Genomic DNA, 18,553 nt, shown 5'->3' with positions numbered 1-18,553 from the left:
ATAACCTCTAAAACTAACTGAGGTGATTACTAGGGTGGTTCTGTACTAGTAGAAGACTCTTGGTCTGATTGGTAAAAGAATGGGGTTCATGCCATATTCCTGCCACCTACCATGCGACTCTCAGGGAAGTAATTTTCTCTCCATTTTCTCTGTAGCGTTAGACAAGATTATCTTTAAGGTCTCTTCTGGCCCTCACATGCTCTCATCTTACTATAACTTGAATAAAAATGATCAAATAGTAATAGAATATTAAAACAAGAAGACTCCCAAGATAATTTATTCCAATCATCTCTTTTATAGATAATGGTACCTTAGTCTGGAGAGAGGAAGTGGCTGACCCATAGTCACCTGCAAAATTAACATGCTTTATTCATTTTTTTAAAGCTGGCAGAGTAGCAATTTCATAGAGTTAGTGGCTCTTCTTGCTAGACTAGACACCAAAGAGAGCAAAAATTTCTCGAAAAGTTATTAGCCTAGTAGTTGGCGTTTGCTCCCAGGAATATAGCCATAGTTTCTACTTCCAACAACTAACCAACTGTATGGCCTTATTTACCTGACTTCAACTTTCTCACTTGTAAGAGAAGGGATTGGAATAGATAAGGCATACCTATTAAAAGAATTTTTATGATAACCACATTTATTCATCTATTTAATAATTATGTGAGTACCTGATACACACCTGCGTTGTTGTGTCTCTGTTCTAGGTATTGTGTTTGTAAAAGGAAACAAAATACACAAGCTTCTAGTCTACAAGGAAGATACAATCTCCTCTGAAAGGAGAATGATTTAAAGAAAAACAAATGAAATAAATTCAGAGCCCTAGGCTAGATAGTATGGGAGGCATCAAAATGCACAAGTCAAAGATCTATGCCCTTCTGAAGATTTAAAATCTAGAGAAGCTCAAAGCAGGTTTTTCATGTTTTGTGTAGAACATTCTACTGTAGGCATCCAATGTATGCCTGCAAATAGTAAGCACCAAATAAAAAATAAATGAATAAATGGAAGAAGCAATATTAAAGTGTTTGTGATCATAATTGCTCTTTATTTATGATACCTTTTATAAAATAAGTTTTTATATTTGTGATATAAAAGCATTAATAAGTCTTTAAAAAGTGTTGCTCTATTCTTGAGAAATTGGGCTGGGAAAGTAGAAATAAGAGATAGTTTTTCATGTTCTTAGTTTAGATTCATATCTAGCTCTTCATTTTATTCATCCCTTTCAACAGAAATATTAGTGTTTCAGGAAAGGTAATTTGTTTTGAATTTGTTCCATGACATTCTGTTTTGTCTTGATAGAGGGGTGAGTGCCTTCTGATTATTAAAAATATTAACTCAAATACCATGATATTAACAGCTTAAGATGTGTGTCACTCACATTTACAAGGCAAAACATAGTTTCCTTTGTGAAAGACAAAGTGCTATGGAGAAAACCTTCTCTACCCTGGGATTATAGAAGTTTTGTGTATGTGAAAAGTTTAAATTAGAATAAAGAATTTATAAAATTAAAAAAAAATAAGCACATAGCCATAATTGTTCTTTGGATTCTGTGTCAATTACAAGACACAAAAACAGAGATCAAGTAGCTCATAAATAGGGGAAATCTCAGATTTGCCACTGATTTTTCATTTTTAATATTTAATACTTTGAAACATGTAAACTAAGATATGTGTATTTTTTCCTAGAGTACTATGCCTCTTGGTTTTTTATTAAAATGCAAATTTCCCTTAAAGTATGATTTTAAAGGAACTTAAGTTTCAGTTAGAATTTTTCAAAGTACACACTTCTCATCAAATGTTAGAATATTTCAAAGCATGTTACAACTGTGATCAAGCTTATTTCATTTCTAATAAGACATGATGATCATCTTCATTTTAAAGAATTTATTAAAATTGCAGAGGTCTTGCCCCAAATCTCCCAAGATCATAGTTATGCTTCCATATTTTCAATTCAATCCACTATTATACAAAAGCATTGTGGGAGACAATGTAAGGGATATAGAATGTGCTCTCTGCCTTTCATTAGCTCATAGTATATTAATTTTTAGCTATATCTTCTAAACTGTCTCCTCTTTTTCTACTTCAACAGTTAAATTCAGGGTATCTCTCCACTCTTTAAACTGGTTAGAACAGGACTGACTGTTACTCAACCCCAGGTAATCAAGAGCAGAAAGATCCACAGTAGTTGGACTTTGTGTCTTGTGTTGTGTTGTTTCCTGCTTGCAACAAAACATAAAATCACAACACAACAGAGCCCTAACATTTAATACAGAGAGGGATTGCAAACCCTTACAAATATAAAAATAAAATTAACCAGTGTGAAGCAAACTATATGAATTTAAAAGTAAAAAAAAAGTCCATAAATAAGACATTAAATCTTTTTAATATTTTTAAAAGCTCATAAAATATTAATGCAAACTTCCACTTGAGCTATAATAGAGTAATATGGAACAGATTCACCATTATAGTTAAACAACAGACAGTTGAGCACAATATGTGAAGCAGTACAGGACTCTCAGTGATCCCTGAGAGAAGGGAAACAAGGTAAGCCATAAAATTTCACCAGCTTCATGCCTGGAGTATGTGCCTAGGCTAAACTCAGGAAAAACTAAACAGATATGAATCCTAATGTCCTAATGAATTAAGGACAGAATTTAATCTTTGAATAAAAGAAATGTCAAAATGGTTAGACTTGGGGCAGAGCACCAGAGACTTCACAGATGGAAGGCTCAGGAGATTTTCTGAGAGGTCTTTTTGAGTCTTCAGCTGAGTATTCCCTACATACATGTGAGAGGAAACAACTAGAAGTTAGGAGAAAACCAAGAAAAAAGAAAAGCAGAACAATAACAAGATCCCATAATGGGCTGGGAATAATTCAATAATTCATCCTCCCAACAAGCCTGACAGGAAAGACTTTACAAATGAAAATGGATAGTATCCTCAGAAGAGTGTCACCTTCGTAATATGGCTAAATTACTCTCAGACAAAAACCTTCTCTGGATCTTCCCCAAGAAATCTTAAAAGTAAACATTAAAAAGTTCCAACTTATTTTAGTAACTTAACTAAGCATCCGAAAAATCCAATAGTCTTTAAAGGAATGGAGGAAATAACAACCAACAACAAAATTTAAAATGTCAGACACTTAACTGAAAATTACCTGGCATACACATAATAGGAAATTACTAAAATAATGATAAAAAATAAATCAATAGAAACAAATTCATAAATAGGCTTAATGAAACTCAAAAAGATATTAAGAAAATTATAAATATACTCCAAATGTTGAAGCAAATAGAAAAATAACCATGGTTAGAAGGAAAAGTAAAGCTATCTCTAAAAACACAAAAGGAAATTACTAGAGAAGAAAAAATACCTGACATGGCAGCTACATTAGATGGAACAACACTTCCAACACTGTAAACAAATTGCTATACACACATAACCACATGCACAGGCGCATGTGCACGCACACACACAAAACTGTCAAAGATAAAACACATTCAGAAAGAAAATACCAAAAAAAAGTGAAGAGAACACCATGATTTATATGACAATATCATGTATTCCCCACTTATGTCAATGGATAGATCATCCAGACAGAAAGTTGGTAAAGAAAACTTTGGTTGTGAACAACATGTTAGTCTAGATCGACTTAACAGATATTTAGAGAACATTCTATCCAAATGCAACAGAATATATTTTTTCCTCAAGTGCACATGGAATATTTTCTAGGATAGTTCATATGTTAGGCCACAAACCTTAATAAATTTAAGAATACTGAAATAATAACAAGGATATTTTCTGACGATGGTGGTATGAAGCTAGAATTACATGGAGAAAACTGGAAAATTCACAAATATGTGAAGATTAAAAAAAACATGCTATTGAACAACTAAAGGGTCAAAGAAGAAATGAAAAGAGAAATAAAATACACCTTGACACAAATGAAAATGGAAATGTAACATACCACTAGCATACCAAAATTTATGGGATGCAGCCAAAGCAGTTCTAAGAGGAAAGTTCATGGTAATAAATGCCTATCTTGAGAAACAAGACAGTCTCAAATAACCTAACTTTACACCTTAAGGAACTAGAAAAAGAACAAAGGCTAGAGTTAGAAGGAGGAAAGAAATAACAGAGTAGAAATAAGTGAAACAAATTAAAAATACAATAGAAAACATCAATGAAACTAAGAGTTGTTCTTTGAAAGATAAACAAAATTTACAAGCCTTTAGCTAGACTCACCAAGAAAGAACCAAAATCAGAAATTTAAGAGGTTATGCTACAATTTATTCCACAGAAATACAAAGGATCATAAGTGACTACTATGAAAAGTTAGGTCAGCAAATTGGACAAAATTGAAGAAATGGTAAATTTGTAGAAACATACAACCTATCAAGACTGACACATAATGAAACAGAAAATCAAAACAGGCTGAATACTAGAAAGGAGATTGTTAGGGAGGTTTTTGATTACTGACCAAAGTCCAGGAACAAATGGCTTCACTGTTGAATTCTACCAAACATTAAAAGAAAAATTAATACAAATCTTTCTCACACTCTTCCAAAACATAGAAGAGGGGGGAACTCTTCCAAACTAGTTTTACAAGGCCAAGATTATCTTGATATCAAAACCAGACAAGGATGCCACAGAAAAGAAAATTACAGGCCGATGTTCTTGACAAGCCTAATTGCAAAAATCTTCAATAAAATTTTAGCAAACGATTTCAACATACATTAAAAGGATCATAAAGCATGACCAAGTAGGATTTATTCCAGGGTTGCAAGAATGGTTCAACATCCACAAATTAGTCAATATGATTCACCATATTAACAAAATGAAGAATAACAATATGATAATCTCAAATAAATACAGAAAAAGCATTTGATAAAATTCAACATCTGTTTATGATAAAAACTCTCAACACAGTGGCTATAGAGGAAATGTGGTTCAATATAATAAAGGCAAAATATGACAAACCCACAGCTAAGATCATACTCTGATGAAAAGCTAAGAGCTTTCCCTGTAAGATCAGGAACAGAACAAGGATGCCCTTATTGCCACTTTTATTCAACATAGTGTTGGAATTCCTATCCAGAGCAATTAAGAAAAATAAAAGTCCTCCTAATTGGAAAGGAAATAAAACTGTCACTATTTACAGATGACATGATATTATATACATAGAAAACACTAAAGACTCCAACAAAACTGTTAAATGAATTCCATAAAGTTGCAAGATACAAAATCAATACAAAAAGAGATTTTGCATTTCTATACACAAATAATGTACTCCCAGAATGAGAATTTGAAAAAAGAATCCCATTTACAATGGATTCAAAAAGAATAAAATATCTAGGAATAAATTTAGTCAAGGAGGCAAAAGACCTATACTCTGAAAACTATAAGGCATTAAAGAAAGAAAATGAAGAAGATAAAAATAAATGGAACGATATTCTGTGATCATGGATTAGAAGAACACTATTAAAACGTCCATACTACGCAAAGTGATATATAGACTTAATGCTATACCTATCAAAAGTCCAAAATAACTTTTCACAGAAATAAAACAAACAATCCTAAAACATTAATGGAACTATAGAACACCCAGAGTAGTCAAAACAATCTTGAGAAGAAACAAAGCTGGAATTATCATGCTTCCTAATTTCAAACGATATTGCAAAGCTATAGTAATTAAAACATACTGGGGCGCCTGGGTGGCTCAGTCGGTTAAGCGTCCGACTTTAGCCAGGTCACGATCTCGGGGTCCGTGGGTTCGAGCCCCGCGACAGGCTCTGGGCTGATGGCTCAGAGCCTGGAGCCTGTTTCCGATTCTGTGTCTCCCTCTCTCTCTGCCCCTCCCCCGTTCATGCTCTGTCTCTCTCTGTCCCAAAAATAAATAAACGTTGAAAAAAAAATAAAACATATAATATCAGCATAAAAACAGATATATAGATCTATGGAGCAAAATAGAGAGCCCAGAAATAAACCCATGCATATATGGTCAATTAATTTATGACAAAAGAGCCAAGAATTTACAACAGGGAAAGGGGAGTCTTCTCAAATATTATTAGAAAAATTGGGCAGCTGCATGCAAAAGAATGAAACTAAACCACTATCCTATCTTACACCATACACAAAAATCAACTCAAAATAGATTAAGGAATTGAATGTAATACCTGAAACTCCTGGGGAGTGGGGAACACAGGCAGTAAGCTCCTTGACATAGGTCTTGGCAATGATTTTTTTTTGTATCTAACACCAAAAGCAAAACAACAAAATTAAAAATAAGCAAATGGGACTATCTCAAACTAAAAAGCTTCCGTACATCAAAGGAAACCAACAAAATGAAAAGGCAACCCACTGAATAAGAGAAAATATTTGCAAATCCTATACCTGTTAAAGGGCTAATATCCAAAATATAGAGAGAACTAATACAACTCAATAACAACAAAAAATTAGTTAAAATATGGGTAGAATATATGCACAGACATTTTTCCAAAGAAGACATACAGATGTCAAATTGGTACAAAAAGATGCTGTACATCATTAATTGTTAGGCAAATGCAAGTCCAAATCACAATGAAATATCACCTCATACCTGTTAGAATGGCTATTATCAAAAAAGAATAAATGTCAAGTGTGCAAGGATGTGGAGAGAACAGAACCCTTGTGCACTAGTGTTGGGCATGTAAATTGGTGTAACCACTATGGAAATCAGTATGAAGTTTACTCAAAAAATTAAAAATATAATGCCATATTGTTTAGCAAATTCACTTATTAATATTTATATGACAAAAACTAAAATACTAACTCAAAAAGATACATGTGCCTTCATGTTCATTGCAGCATTATTTATAATAGCCAAGATATTGAAACAACATAAGCATCCATCAATGGATGAATAAAGAAATTGCAGTATATATACACAATGGGATATCATTTAGCCATAAAAAAGAATGAAATCTTGCCAGTTACAACAACATGAATGGACCTTGAGGCCATTATGATAAGTGAAGTCAGTCAGGCAAGAAACACAAAATACTGTATGATACAAGTGGACTCTAAAAATAAGTACAATTTGTAAAAAGCTCATAGATACAGAGAACAGGTTGGTGGTTGCTGGAGGTAGAAAGTGGGGAGGGGAAGTGAGAGGATTGGGTAAAACGGTTTTGTTCTTAGTTTAGATACACTGAGCATAAAATAATAATAATGTATTTAATCTCCTTTGTTGGTACCTGATGCAAAGAAAGCATCCAATAAAGCCTAACTGTTTTATCAATAAAAATTTTAAAAATAAATGAAATATGGCTAGACACTCAGAGGTATAAGAATGGGAAAGAAAAAGTATTTAAAGAAATAGTACCCCCAAATCTCCCAAATTTGATGAAAACTATAAACTTAAAGATAAGTGCAGTTCAATTAATCCTGAGTAAAACCAAACACAAAGAAACTCATTTCAAAGCATACGATGATTTTATTCGAACCAGTGATACAGAGAAAATCTTAAATGCAACCAGATAAAGTGTATTACATACAGAAAAACAAAGATATAAATGATAGATAACTTTCATAAGAACTATGAAAGCCAGAGATAATGTAGATACATCTTTGGAGTACTAAAGGAAAAACAAAACAGTAAAATGTTTTTCAGAACTGGTGGCTTTTTTTCAGACAGTGAGGCAATTCATTGTCATTATGCCTAAACAGGGAAAATAATGTTAAAGTTTTTCAGACAGAAGTAAAATGACATGCACGATATACAATAAAAGGCATCAGAAATGGTAAATACATAAATATAAAAAATATCTTAGGGATGCCTGGGTGGCTCAGTTAAGCATTCAACTTCAGTTCAGATCATGATCTCACAGTTGGTGGGTTCAAGCCCTGCATCTGGCTCTGTGCTGACAGCTTGTCACCTGGATCCTGCTTTAGATTCTGTGTGTCCCTCTCTCTCTGTGCCTCCCCCGCTCACACTCTGTCTCCCTTTCCCTCTCTGTCAAAAATAAACATAAAAAAAGGAAAAATAGAAAGCAAAGAGCAAAATGGTTGAAAGAGAAATCAAAATCCTATTTGAAGTTTTCTCTCCCTAATCAATAGAACAAAGGAGAAAATCAATAATACTGTAGAAAACTTGAATGACCTGACCTGAATGTCATTTATAGATCACTCTATCCAAAATTCAACAGAATATCAAGAATTTCATGTGCACATGGACCATTCACTGAATCAGACTTATTTCTGGTTGTAAAACAAATCGTAGTAAATTAAAGGAGCTTAAGTCATACAAAATATGTTCTCTGACCACGGTGAAGCTAAAGTAGAAATCTATATCAGAAAGCTATCTGGAATATTTCCCCAATATTTGGAGATTAAACAATTCTATATAATCCATGAATTAAAGAAATTATCACAGGCATTACTAGAACATACATTAAATAAAAATGAGCACAAAATTTAGAACATGGAAATGAAGTAGAGGGAAATTTATAACATTAAAATCCTTATATTAGTAAAAGAAAAACAAGGTCAAAAATCAATAGTGTAAGCTCTTCAGGATATTTGTCATAGAGTAATGGAAATATATAATCATTACAGGCGCTACTGGTGAATATGTTGAATAAAAATGAGAACAAAATTTAGAGCATGAAAATGAAGGAGAGGGAAATTTATAGCATTAAAATACTTATATTAGGGGGAAAAAGGTTAAAAATCATGGTGTAAGTTTCAGGATATTTGTCATAGAATAATGGAAATAGATGATCAAAGACTGTACTGAAATTCTCATTACAGCTTTATTTCATAATAGTTCTAAATATGGAAACAATCCATGTCTTATCAATTCACAAATGAACAAATTGTGGGGAATACATTTAATAGAATAATATTCGGCAATAGAAATGGGCTACTGATACATGCAAAAACCCCTACTTTTAAGAGCATTATGCTTAATGGAAGAACCCAAATGCAAATAACATGTACTATATGATTCCATTTATTTGAAATTCTAGAACATTCAAAACTATCATGACTGAAAACAGGGAATTGCCATAAGCCAGATGGGAGGACAGGGTATGGCTGAAAACAACTATTAAGGAACTTTATGAGTGAGAGACCCGGTATAATAATTTGGTTAGTGATTGGTTACAGGACTGTGAATATTTATCAAAATTCACTGAATTCTACCCTTAAAATTGCTGAATTTTATTGTAAGTTAGACCCCAGTAAAGCTAATTTTAAATTAAAAAAATCAATTCCAGACAAAATAGATATCTGTGAATCTGAGATTCCACCCAAGGGAGCAAGAACCATTTAAAAATAAATATGCAAGAGAACCTTCTCTTTAAGGAAGAGTTTTCCATAATTCTGAGTAGTGGGAAATACACAGTATTTCTTTTTTTCAGTAGGAGTTGCCATTGGTGGCCCTGCTGCTTCTAGAGCAAATGGGATGTGTTTGACTTGCTTAGTATGCTCTAGGAGTTTGAATAGAAAGTCTGTATCCAGAGGTACAGGTGGGGATGCCTCCTGCTGGTATCTTTTTAGTTTACTTTCATGATCTAAATATCCTACCCAATTTTATTAGTTTAATTGAATTTCCTTAGAAGTATATATAATATTCTTCATGCATGGTATACTGTGCTATATACTGTACCCAAAGGGTTTATTTAAGCTAAATTAAAAACTGAAAATAAAGATATACACACCTTTATGAGTCAATATTATCCAGCTGGATTTCTTCATTTAAATACTATAAGGGTATTATGTAGATTTTAAATATAAATGAGAAACAGAAGGAGGAATTATACAAGTTGGAAATATTAGAAAAGTCCTACTGAAAGAGAAGGCAGTGTTTCATTATGGAAAGAGCATAGTCTTTGAAATAAAGGTCTAAGCATGGAGAAGAAAGATGTGGCAGTGTGATGAGGGAGAGTGAAAGGAAAGGTGGCTGGAATGTAAGGTACTGAGAGGGAAATTGGGGGAAATGGCACTGAAACGAACAGTGGTTTCACTGACAAAACTCTTAAATGCCAGGCTGAATAGTTTTACCCTAATTCAAAGGCAATGGTTTTTTGTTTTTTGTTTTGTTTTGTTTTTTGTTTTTTGTTTTGGCGAGGTGTAACACGATCAAAGTTTGCAAGAGAGTTTATTTTGGGGGCTCCTGGGTTGCTCAGGTTAAGTGTCCAACTCAGGTCATGATCTCCTGGTTGGTGGGATTGAGCCCCACATCAGGCTCAGCACTGACAGTGTGGACCCTCCTTGGGATTCCCTCTCTTCCTCTCTCTCTGCCCCTTCCCTCCTCGCACATGTGCACTCTCTCTCTCTCAGAATAAATAAATTAATTAAAAAAAATATTCTGGCACTGTAGAAAGGAGACTGGAGAGAAAAGAGGATGGAAAACCACTTGTAAGGGCACCACTTTCATCCAACACAACATACTGGGGTTTACATGCCTTCCCCCACATCCCAACTACACACACCATGTTCTCTTAGGATACTTGCAGATGCTCACAGAAGTCAAGGAAGGCACTTGAGTTAGGAAAAAAAAAACCATAATGAAACTCTATATTTATATAAAAGCTAACCTTCATAGTAGAAAAGACTTCTACCTTAACATCCTCCTACCCTAGAGCTGTCCTGCCATGTTATAGCCCTATTTCAGCCTAAATAACATTTAGGCATTTCATAGTATACTATTTTTATGGAACTGTCTGAAACCATTTTTCAGCCTACTGAAGTTCCTTTTTGCTGTCCCTCCTTAGTCAGTTTATGAAGGACTTTATAACCTTTGAAAATCAATTTATGGTCTTGTCAGGAAATTGTCCCTTAAAAAAATGGATGCAGTTGTCCAATTGGACACACCAAAAAATAAGACAGAAAATTATCTGAAGAAATCACAAATATAGAGCATATTAGTTTGACTGTGTCTCCCACATCTGACTATATTTGAATTTAGAAGATTTCCTTTGGAAGGCAAAATTTTCTTCTCAGCTATTTTCATGTTCCCACTCAGTAAACATTCACAAATTTCCCCATTAATATTTAATGAGAACCCAGGGTGAAATACCCAACATTTAGATGGCATGGTCAAAGGGTTCCTCTCTGGTATAGACAATACATTTGAGATTACATTGTGGGAAAATCTAGCAAAGAAAAATTCATCTTTTCTCTTAGATGGTCACAAATCAAGTGTAATAATCTTATAGGTGAAAACTGTCATGTAATTAACTTTATAAAAGGTTTCAGGGGCGCCTGGGTGGCGCAGTCGGTTAAGCGTCCGACTTCAGCCAGGTCACGATCTTGCGGTCTGTGAGTTCGAGCCCCGCGTCAGGCTCTGGGCTGATGGCTCAGAGCCTGGAGCCTGTTTCCGATTCTGTGTCTCCCTCTCTCTCTGCCCCTCCCCCGTTCATGCTCTGTCTCTCTCTGTCCCAGGAATAAATAAACATTGAAAAAAAAATTAAAAAAAAAAAAAGGTTTCAGAGAGGCTCATAAAAGTGTTCATCCAAAGTCACACAATCAGGGGCGCCTGGGTGGCGCAGTCGGTTAAGCGTCTGACATCAGCCAGGTCACGATCTCGCGGTCCGTGAGTTCGAGCCCCGCGTCAGGCTCTGGGCTGATGGCTCAAAGCCTGGAGCCTGTTTCCGATTCTGTGTCTCCCTCTCTCTCTGCCCCTCCCCCGTTCATGCTCTGTCTCTCTCTGTCCCAAAAATAAATAAAAAACGTTGAAAAAATTTTTTTAAAAAGTCACACAATCAGTAAATTATAGATCCAGAATAAGAACCCATAGTCTTATTCCAGAGCTCACATGCTGACTTGCCATTGCATTGAACAAGCTCTAACCTCCGTCCTAAATCTTAGTGCTCTGTGCACTGAACTATAGTTACACCTGTCTAGGTTTTTCTTTCCAAGATGCTGAGAGATAATGGCATTTAAAGAACTTACTTAGAGGGACACCTGGGTGGCTCAGTCAGTTAAGCATCTGTCTGACTACTGATTTCAGCTCAAGTCATGATCTTATGGTTCATGGGACTTGAGTCCAGCATTGGGCTCTGCACTGTCAGATTCTTTTCTCTCCCCCTCTCTCTCTGCCCCTCCCCTGCTAGTTCTCTCTTGCTATCTCAAAATAAATAAACTTAAAAAAAATAAAGAGCTTACTTAGAAATATGCCTGATGCTAAATGTGAGTTTAATAAATGATAGCTTATATTAATATAATAATTTAAATAGAGGGCAAAAGGCAAATTTTCTGTCTGATGTTAGTTATCTAGAAGAGACTGAATAAAGACTTCAAATGTGAGAGGGCTTTTGATAGGTGCTCTAATTCAGCAACTGTAGCATTCAATGGATGTACTAGAAGGGCTCAGAAGACAGGAGACTTGAATATAAATTATAGCTCTACCCTGGGATTGGTTCTTTTATTAATTATTTATAAGAGCCAAATATTGTTATAGCTAGAAGGGGTGCTAGAAAAAAATCTAATTCTATATTTTAATTTTACTTATAGGTAGACCCATTGAGACCATAGGTAATATTCAAGGAGGCTGTAACCTCCCCCAGGCTTTCAGGGAAACTTTCGAATGCGTTAGTATATGTTATTGTTGCACCCCTCTCCCTGCCCCCCCCCACCACTCAAGCAAAACATCCTCATTGTTTTTTGGTACTATGAGAATTAGGCGCCGTTTATCTGGAACAACTTCTAAAAAGCTTAGTCTTGTGTAGAAAGTATTTTTACACAGCTAGTCAATGACAAAGCCAGAACTAAAATCTAACCTGCATTCTTTTTCTTATACCAATAAAAACAATTGAAAAAAATATGCTTTTGTATTTATTTTAATGTTTTTTTTTTAATTTTTTTTTCAACGTTTATTTTATTTTTGGGACAGAGAGAGACAGTAAAATCTAACCTGCATTCTTTTTCTTATACCAATAAAAACAATTGAAAAAAATATGCTTTTGTATTTATTTTAATGTTTTTTTTTAATTTTTTTTTCAACGTTTATTTTATTTTTTGGGACAGAGAGAGACAGAGCATGAACGGGGGAGGGGCAGAGAGAGAGGGAGACACAGAATCGGAAACAGGCTCCAGGCTCTGAGCCATCAGCCCAGAGCCTGACGCGGGGCTCGAACTCACGGACCGCGAGATCATGACCTGGCTGAAGTCGGACGCTTAACTGACTGCGCCACCCAGGCGCCCCTTTATTTTAATGTTTGATCGAGTGTGCTTAACCAACGAAAAGGTGAAATGAACGTGAAATGTAAGGAATTAGAGGTTGCATTGTTTCATTTATTGTGTTCCAGTGCCAAGAACATACCCAACACAGAGTAGGGTCTCAATAAATATTTTTTTGAATGAATAAATGATATTAGCTAGTCTGTCTCATTGAATTATTAGATTTCTGAGAACAAAATGCATACTTCAACCACATGGTGGAGCCATTTCATAGTTTATTTGAAAAACAGTTTAGAAGAAACCAAATACTCCAACATACTACCTTTTCTTTGATAAAGTGATTTGAATGCAGAGTATGAAATTTAGATAATTTATCTGGTGAATCTACTCACTTAGAAATCCTTAACAAGTAAAATGGTTAGAATTACTGATAGGAGAATGAAATGTTGCATAGGAGTAGTTTTTACTTCTACTGGTTTAGTTCAGAGAATGTTTTAATCCAAATGACATTTACTTGGTAACTGGTAGGTGCTACCTATGGCTCTCTAGTAAGTTCCCTTGGGACAGATAAAAGCATTCACAAAATAGCTGAATCAAGATGGAGATCCCACCTGATGTCTAAAGGTATGGACGCATGGGCCACAGAGGTCTCAGGAGAAACAGTAAGAACTGGAGCTTTTCTAAATTTCTACATTTTATCTGACATTAAGGTGAATCAAAGAACTTGGGTCTAAGAGACATGGAAAAATAAAACTTTGTAAGTGGGCTTAGATGCTAGAGCTAAAGAGGAAGGCCAGTGATGAAGTCTACTTGTATCAGTTCTAAGGGGCAGGTGATCCTCATTTATTTTAGTTTTTATATTCAATAATGGGTGTAGGGGAATAAGTGAGAATTCCAACATCCGTACTCAACACCATTTCAGAGTTGACTTGGTGGTTTTCTTTCTAATGTTTTCAGGCTGTTTCTGCACATTCACCCTACCTCTAATACACATATGCCCTTTCTCTTACACGCACATGCATTCACACACACATTACATTACCTTTTCCAACTGTGGTCACCAGCCTTATCCTCTGGATAGTGCCCTAGGTTTCAGGATGATATGTCACTATTAAAATACCACTTCCCACATATATCTCTATGTAAGTGACTTTTATCCATTTTTTTTTCTCTCATTTAAGCTCATCATTTTGAATCATCTCAAGACAAATATATCTTGAATTCCAAACCACCTGGGGTAGATATCGGGACTACATTCCCTCTATAAATTATCCATGAAAGGCTAGTGAAAAGAAACAAAGTCCCTGGACAGGGAATAGAGCAGGCTGCCATCGACTCCGTTATGACATTTTCTTTGGTTCTTTTCAATAGCCCGTTCTAAGCTCCTTGTCATATAACCTTAACTTCTATTTTTATTTCTCTACCAAACCCTCAATGTCTTAATGTAACCTTCTTTTTCATTTAAAGCACTAAGATAAACATTCCAAAATATTGGTGCATCAATGTAGTAAATAATGCCTCAAATTTTAAAAATTGTTCCTTTAGCCAACCATACGAAAATGACATTTTCTCAATGACTCACAGTATTATGTTGGAACATCCATTCCATAAGTGAAATCCCCTTAACTTTCTCAGGGGTCTACAAATTCCATTTAGAGGAGAAATGAAGGATTATGAGAGAGAGAGAGAGAGAGAGAGAGTGAGTTTGTGTGTGGGGGGTGCCCGTGCACGCAATTTGACATTGTTGAAATAAATTCCCCTCTTCTTTAAAAGTTTTACAAAAGGATAGAGTCATTTATAGCTTAAATCTATATTTTTTAATATATAGTACATGGGAGCATACAGACAAAAGTATGCTTTGAAAAACACTTGCACTAAAAGCAGTGAAGGCAGGATCTGACATTCCCTGCAAAACTCTTAGGAAGTGCCAGAGGTATGGCTGTCAAGGAGAAATAAAAAGGGAAAAGAAAAAGAAAAAGGAAGAAATGGAGTTTTTGGTTTTAAGCAATTATGAGGAGGCTGGTAGCTTTATGACAGATCAAAATCTAAACTATAGGCCAACTGTCTTACCAGAGAGAACCATGGAAAGAGACAGCTAAAATGAGCCCTCGTGTGGTCAGAAAAATCCCTAAAGACTACTGTCAAAAACTACCTGCTTGGAATTGTGTCAGAGTGTAATTCCACTTATGCCCCAGGGATTATTGAAAACAATAGAGCCATCAGCCAGCAATTGAAGGAGCTAAAATTGAGGGGGATATTAAAGTAAGCAGACAATTTAACAGAGAGATCAGAGAAAGTTAGCCAAAGAGAACTCTGTTAAAATCACCATCACCCCAGAGTGATTCTGCTCTTGCCCTAGCTGCACACTTTGAGGAATAAGATCAGCAAGTTCACACTGAGAGGGTGAAAGCCTTCCCTAAAATAATCTAATCAATTCACTAAACAGATTAATGAGCTAATCACAACAAAACAAGACCCAGAAAGGGGTAAGGAGAATAAGCATCCACAATTACTATATTACCTAAAATATCAGCTTTTATTATTATTATTTTTTATTTTAGAGAGAGGGTATGTGCTAGCAGGGGAGAGGGGCAGAGGGAGAGAGTGAGAGAGAATCTTAAGCAGATTCCATACCGTGACCTGAGGCCAATCCCACAACCTTGGGATCATGACCTGAGCCAAAATCAAAAGTCCGGGGTGCAACTGACAGAGCCACCCAGGTTCCCTAAAATATCAAACTTTAAATATATGACACATGCAAAACAGGAAAGTATGACTGTATGACTCATATACCTGGAAAAAAAAAAAGAGGCAGGAGCCCAGGATAGGACTAGGAGATACAGAATTTAAAGGAAAAAGACTTAACAGGCACTATAACCACATTCAAAGAACTAAAAAAAGCTTAAAGGAAGCTAACATGACAATATCTCATCAGAAGGTAAATACCTTTAAAGAGTTAGAAATTATAACCAAGAAGCAAATGGAAATTACTAAAGTTGTCAAAGTAATTTCACATATAATTTAATAACCAAAAGGAAATAGTCCTTAAAGTAGGTTTGAGTAGATTATGCCTGAATTGAAAGAATCACTGAACTAACTATAAAATAGCATGAGAGAGAATACCCAATCTGAAAAACAATGGGAATAAAGAGTGAAGAAAAATAAACAGAGCTTAAAAAATTAGAAGACAGTTGGCTGAAAGTTCCCCAATTTGATGACAGGAAAAAATAGTCTAACACATGATGCTGGGATAACTAGATAGCCAAATTGAAAAGAATTTAGATTTCCGCCTCATACCATATAATAAAGTTAACTGAAATGGACCTTACACCTAATGTGAGTGTTAATGCTATAAAAAACTAAGAAGAAGAAAAAAAGCTATGTTTTATGAAATTGTGCTTCAAAAGAAACGTCAAGAGAGTGGGGAAAAAAAAACACTGAATGGGAGAAACACATTTTCATAAATTTATAAAGGACTTTAATCCAGAATATGTAAAAGAAAAACTTTTATAACTCAGTAATAGAAAGCCCAATTAAAACTGGGTAATGGATTTGAACTGATATTTCTCCAAAGAACATATACAAGTGGTGAGTAAGCAAGTTTAAAGATACACAACATCATTAGCCTCAGAAAACACACATCAAAAACACAGTGAGAAACCACTCTCTCTACTCACTAAGATGCCTATTATCAGACAGAGAAGAGTAAGTGTTGGTGAGGATGTGGAGAAACTGGAACCATCAAGAACTGCTGGTAAAATGAAAAATGGTGCAAACATTTGAGAAAGCATTCTTCCTGTTTATCGAAAGATTAAATAAGGATTTACCATATTACCCAGTAATTTCACCCCTGTCTGTATACCTAAGACCATTAAAAACATATATCCAATAGAAACCGGTGCACAAATATTCATAGCTGCAGTACTTATAATAGCCAAAAAGTAGAAACAATCAAACTGCCCAACTGATGTGACATATCCATATAATAGAATACTTAGCACTAAATATAAATGAAGTATACTAAATGCTATGACCTAGATGAATCTTGAATATATTATGTAAAATGAATCCATTCACAGAAGACCACATGTTGTTTGATTCCATTTATATGAGATATCCAGAATAGGCAACTCCATAAGACATAGAGTAAAAAAGTGGTTGTCTAAGGCTGGAGGGATTGGAGGGAACATAATGAAGGCTGCCAGTAAGATGGTGTTTCCTTTTGAGGTGATGAAGTATTCTAAAATATATTGAGGTTATGTTGGCACCATCTTATGAATACACTAACACCATTAAATTTTACATTTTAAATCTGAGTTGTGTAGTGATTTATGGTTCAAAAATGCTGTTAATTTTTTAATAACATGTCCTTGTGGCTTTGAGGAAAATGAGAATAAAAAAACTTCTAAAAGCTTTTACAGAGGCAAAAGAGGTTGCCTATAAAGGAATAGGATTTAAAACTTATTTTAAAAACTTAGTCACACAGGAAGGAATCAAGATTTCAAAATTCTGGAGAAAAGTTTAGTTTTCTGTTTGATTTCCACACCAAAAATGTTCTCATTCAAGTGTAAGTAATATATTAGTTTTTTTTTTATTGCTGCATAACAAATTATCACAAACTTAGTTTAAAATAATCTACACTCAGCAACTTCCCTGTGTCAGGAGCCCAGTCTGGCTTAACTGGGTTCTCTGCTCAGGGTCTCACATAGTAGTAATCTAGATATTGGCCAGGTTATACTCCTTTCTGGAGCTTCAGGTCCTCTATGAATTTACATGGTTGTTGGAAGAATTCCTCTTTCTCAAAGTTATAGGACAAAGGTCCCCTCTTTCTTTCTACTTTCAACTGGGGGCTAATTTTGGCACTTCTAGCACCCCTCGGTCCCTTGCCATGTGGCTCTCACAGACCCTCTTACAACATGGCAGCCTGCTTCATCAAAAGATATTCTTCTCCAGTCATCTAAAGTGTCATCTTGTAGTCACGGGAGTGACTATTCCATCACCATTGCTAGAAGTCAGTCACAGTTTCCCACCCACATTCAAGAGGAGACTATACAAGAATTTAATTCATTTGAAGGTCATCTTAGAATCCTTTCTGCCATACAAGGTTTACGTCTCAGAAAGTTTATCCTCATGCCTTTTCAGAGCAAGTGATCTCAGATATGCGCTTACAAAACATGGCAAAAAAAAAAAAAGAACAAAAACAAAACAACAACAACAAAACTGGGACTTGTGATATAAAAGGGGGGGCATATACCACAAGGACCATTTTGAGGTATGGCTGATTATTAACATTTTAAGGAGTTTTCAGGCCAGTTGTTTTTTTTTTTTTTTTTTAACTTTTTTTTTTTTAATTTTTTTTCAATGTTTATTTATTTTTGGGACAGAGAGAGACA

General features: G+C 35.0%; 1 protein-coding gene across 3 annotated transcripts in view; it reads right to left on the bottom strand.

The window, feature by feature from the left end:
• OSTN (osteocrin) overlaps window positions 1-18,553 on the bottom strand; it is a 214,188-nt gene that overhangs the window by 190,928 nt on the left and 4,707 nt on the right. For 2 of the 3 annotated variants that reach the window (XM_047875752.1, XM_047875756.1), the window contains exon 1: window positions 6,173-6,241. The exons of the other annotated variant lie outside the window; for it this stretch is intronic. The gene's annotated coding sequence lies outside the window, so the exon portion shown is untranslated. Of the gene's footprint in view, window positions 1-6,172; window positions 6,242-18,553 lie in introns of those variants that run through there. 3 annotated transcript variants of the gene reach the window in all.

Source organism: Prionailurus viverrinus, chromosome C2, assembly GCF_022837055.1.
Source record: "Prionailurus viverrinus isolate Anna chromosome C2, UM_Priviv_1.0, whole genome shotgun sequence".
In the NCBI taxonomy this organism is placed as follows: Eukaryota; Metazoa; Chordata; class Mammalia; order Carnivora; family Felidae; genus Prionailurus; species Prionailurus viverrinus.
The sequence above is the reverse complement of the archived record's forward strand: the minus strand, read 5'-3'. Positions and strand labels throughout refer to the sequence as shown.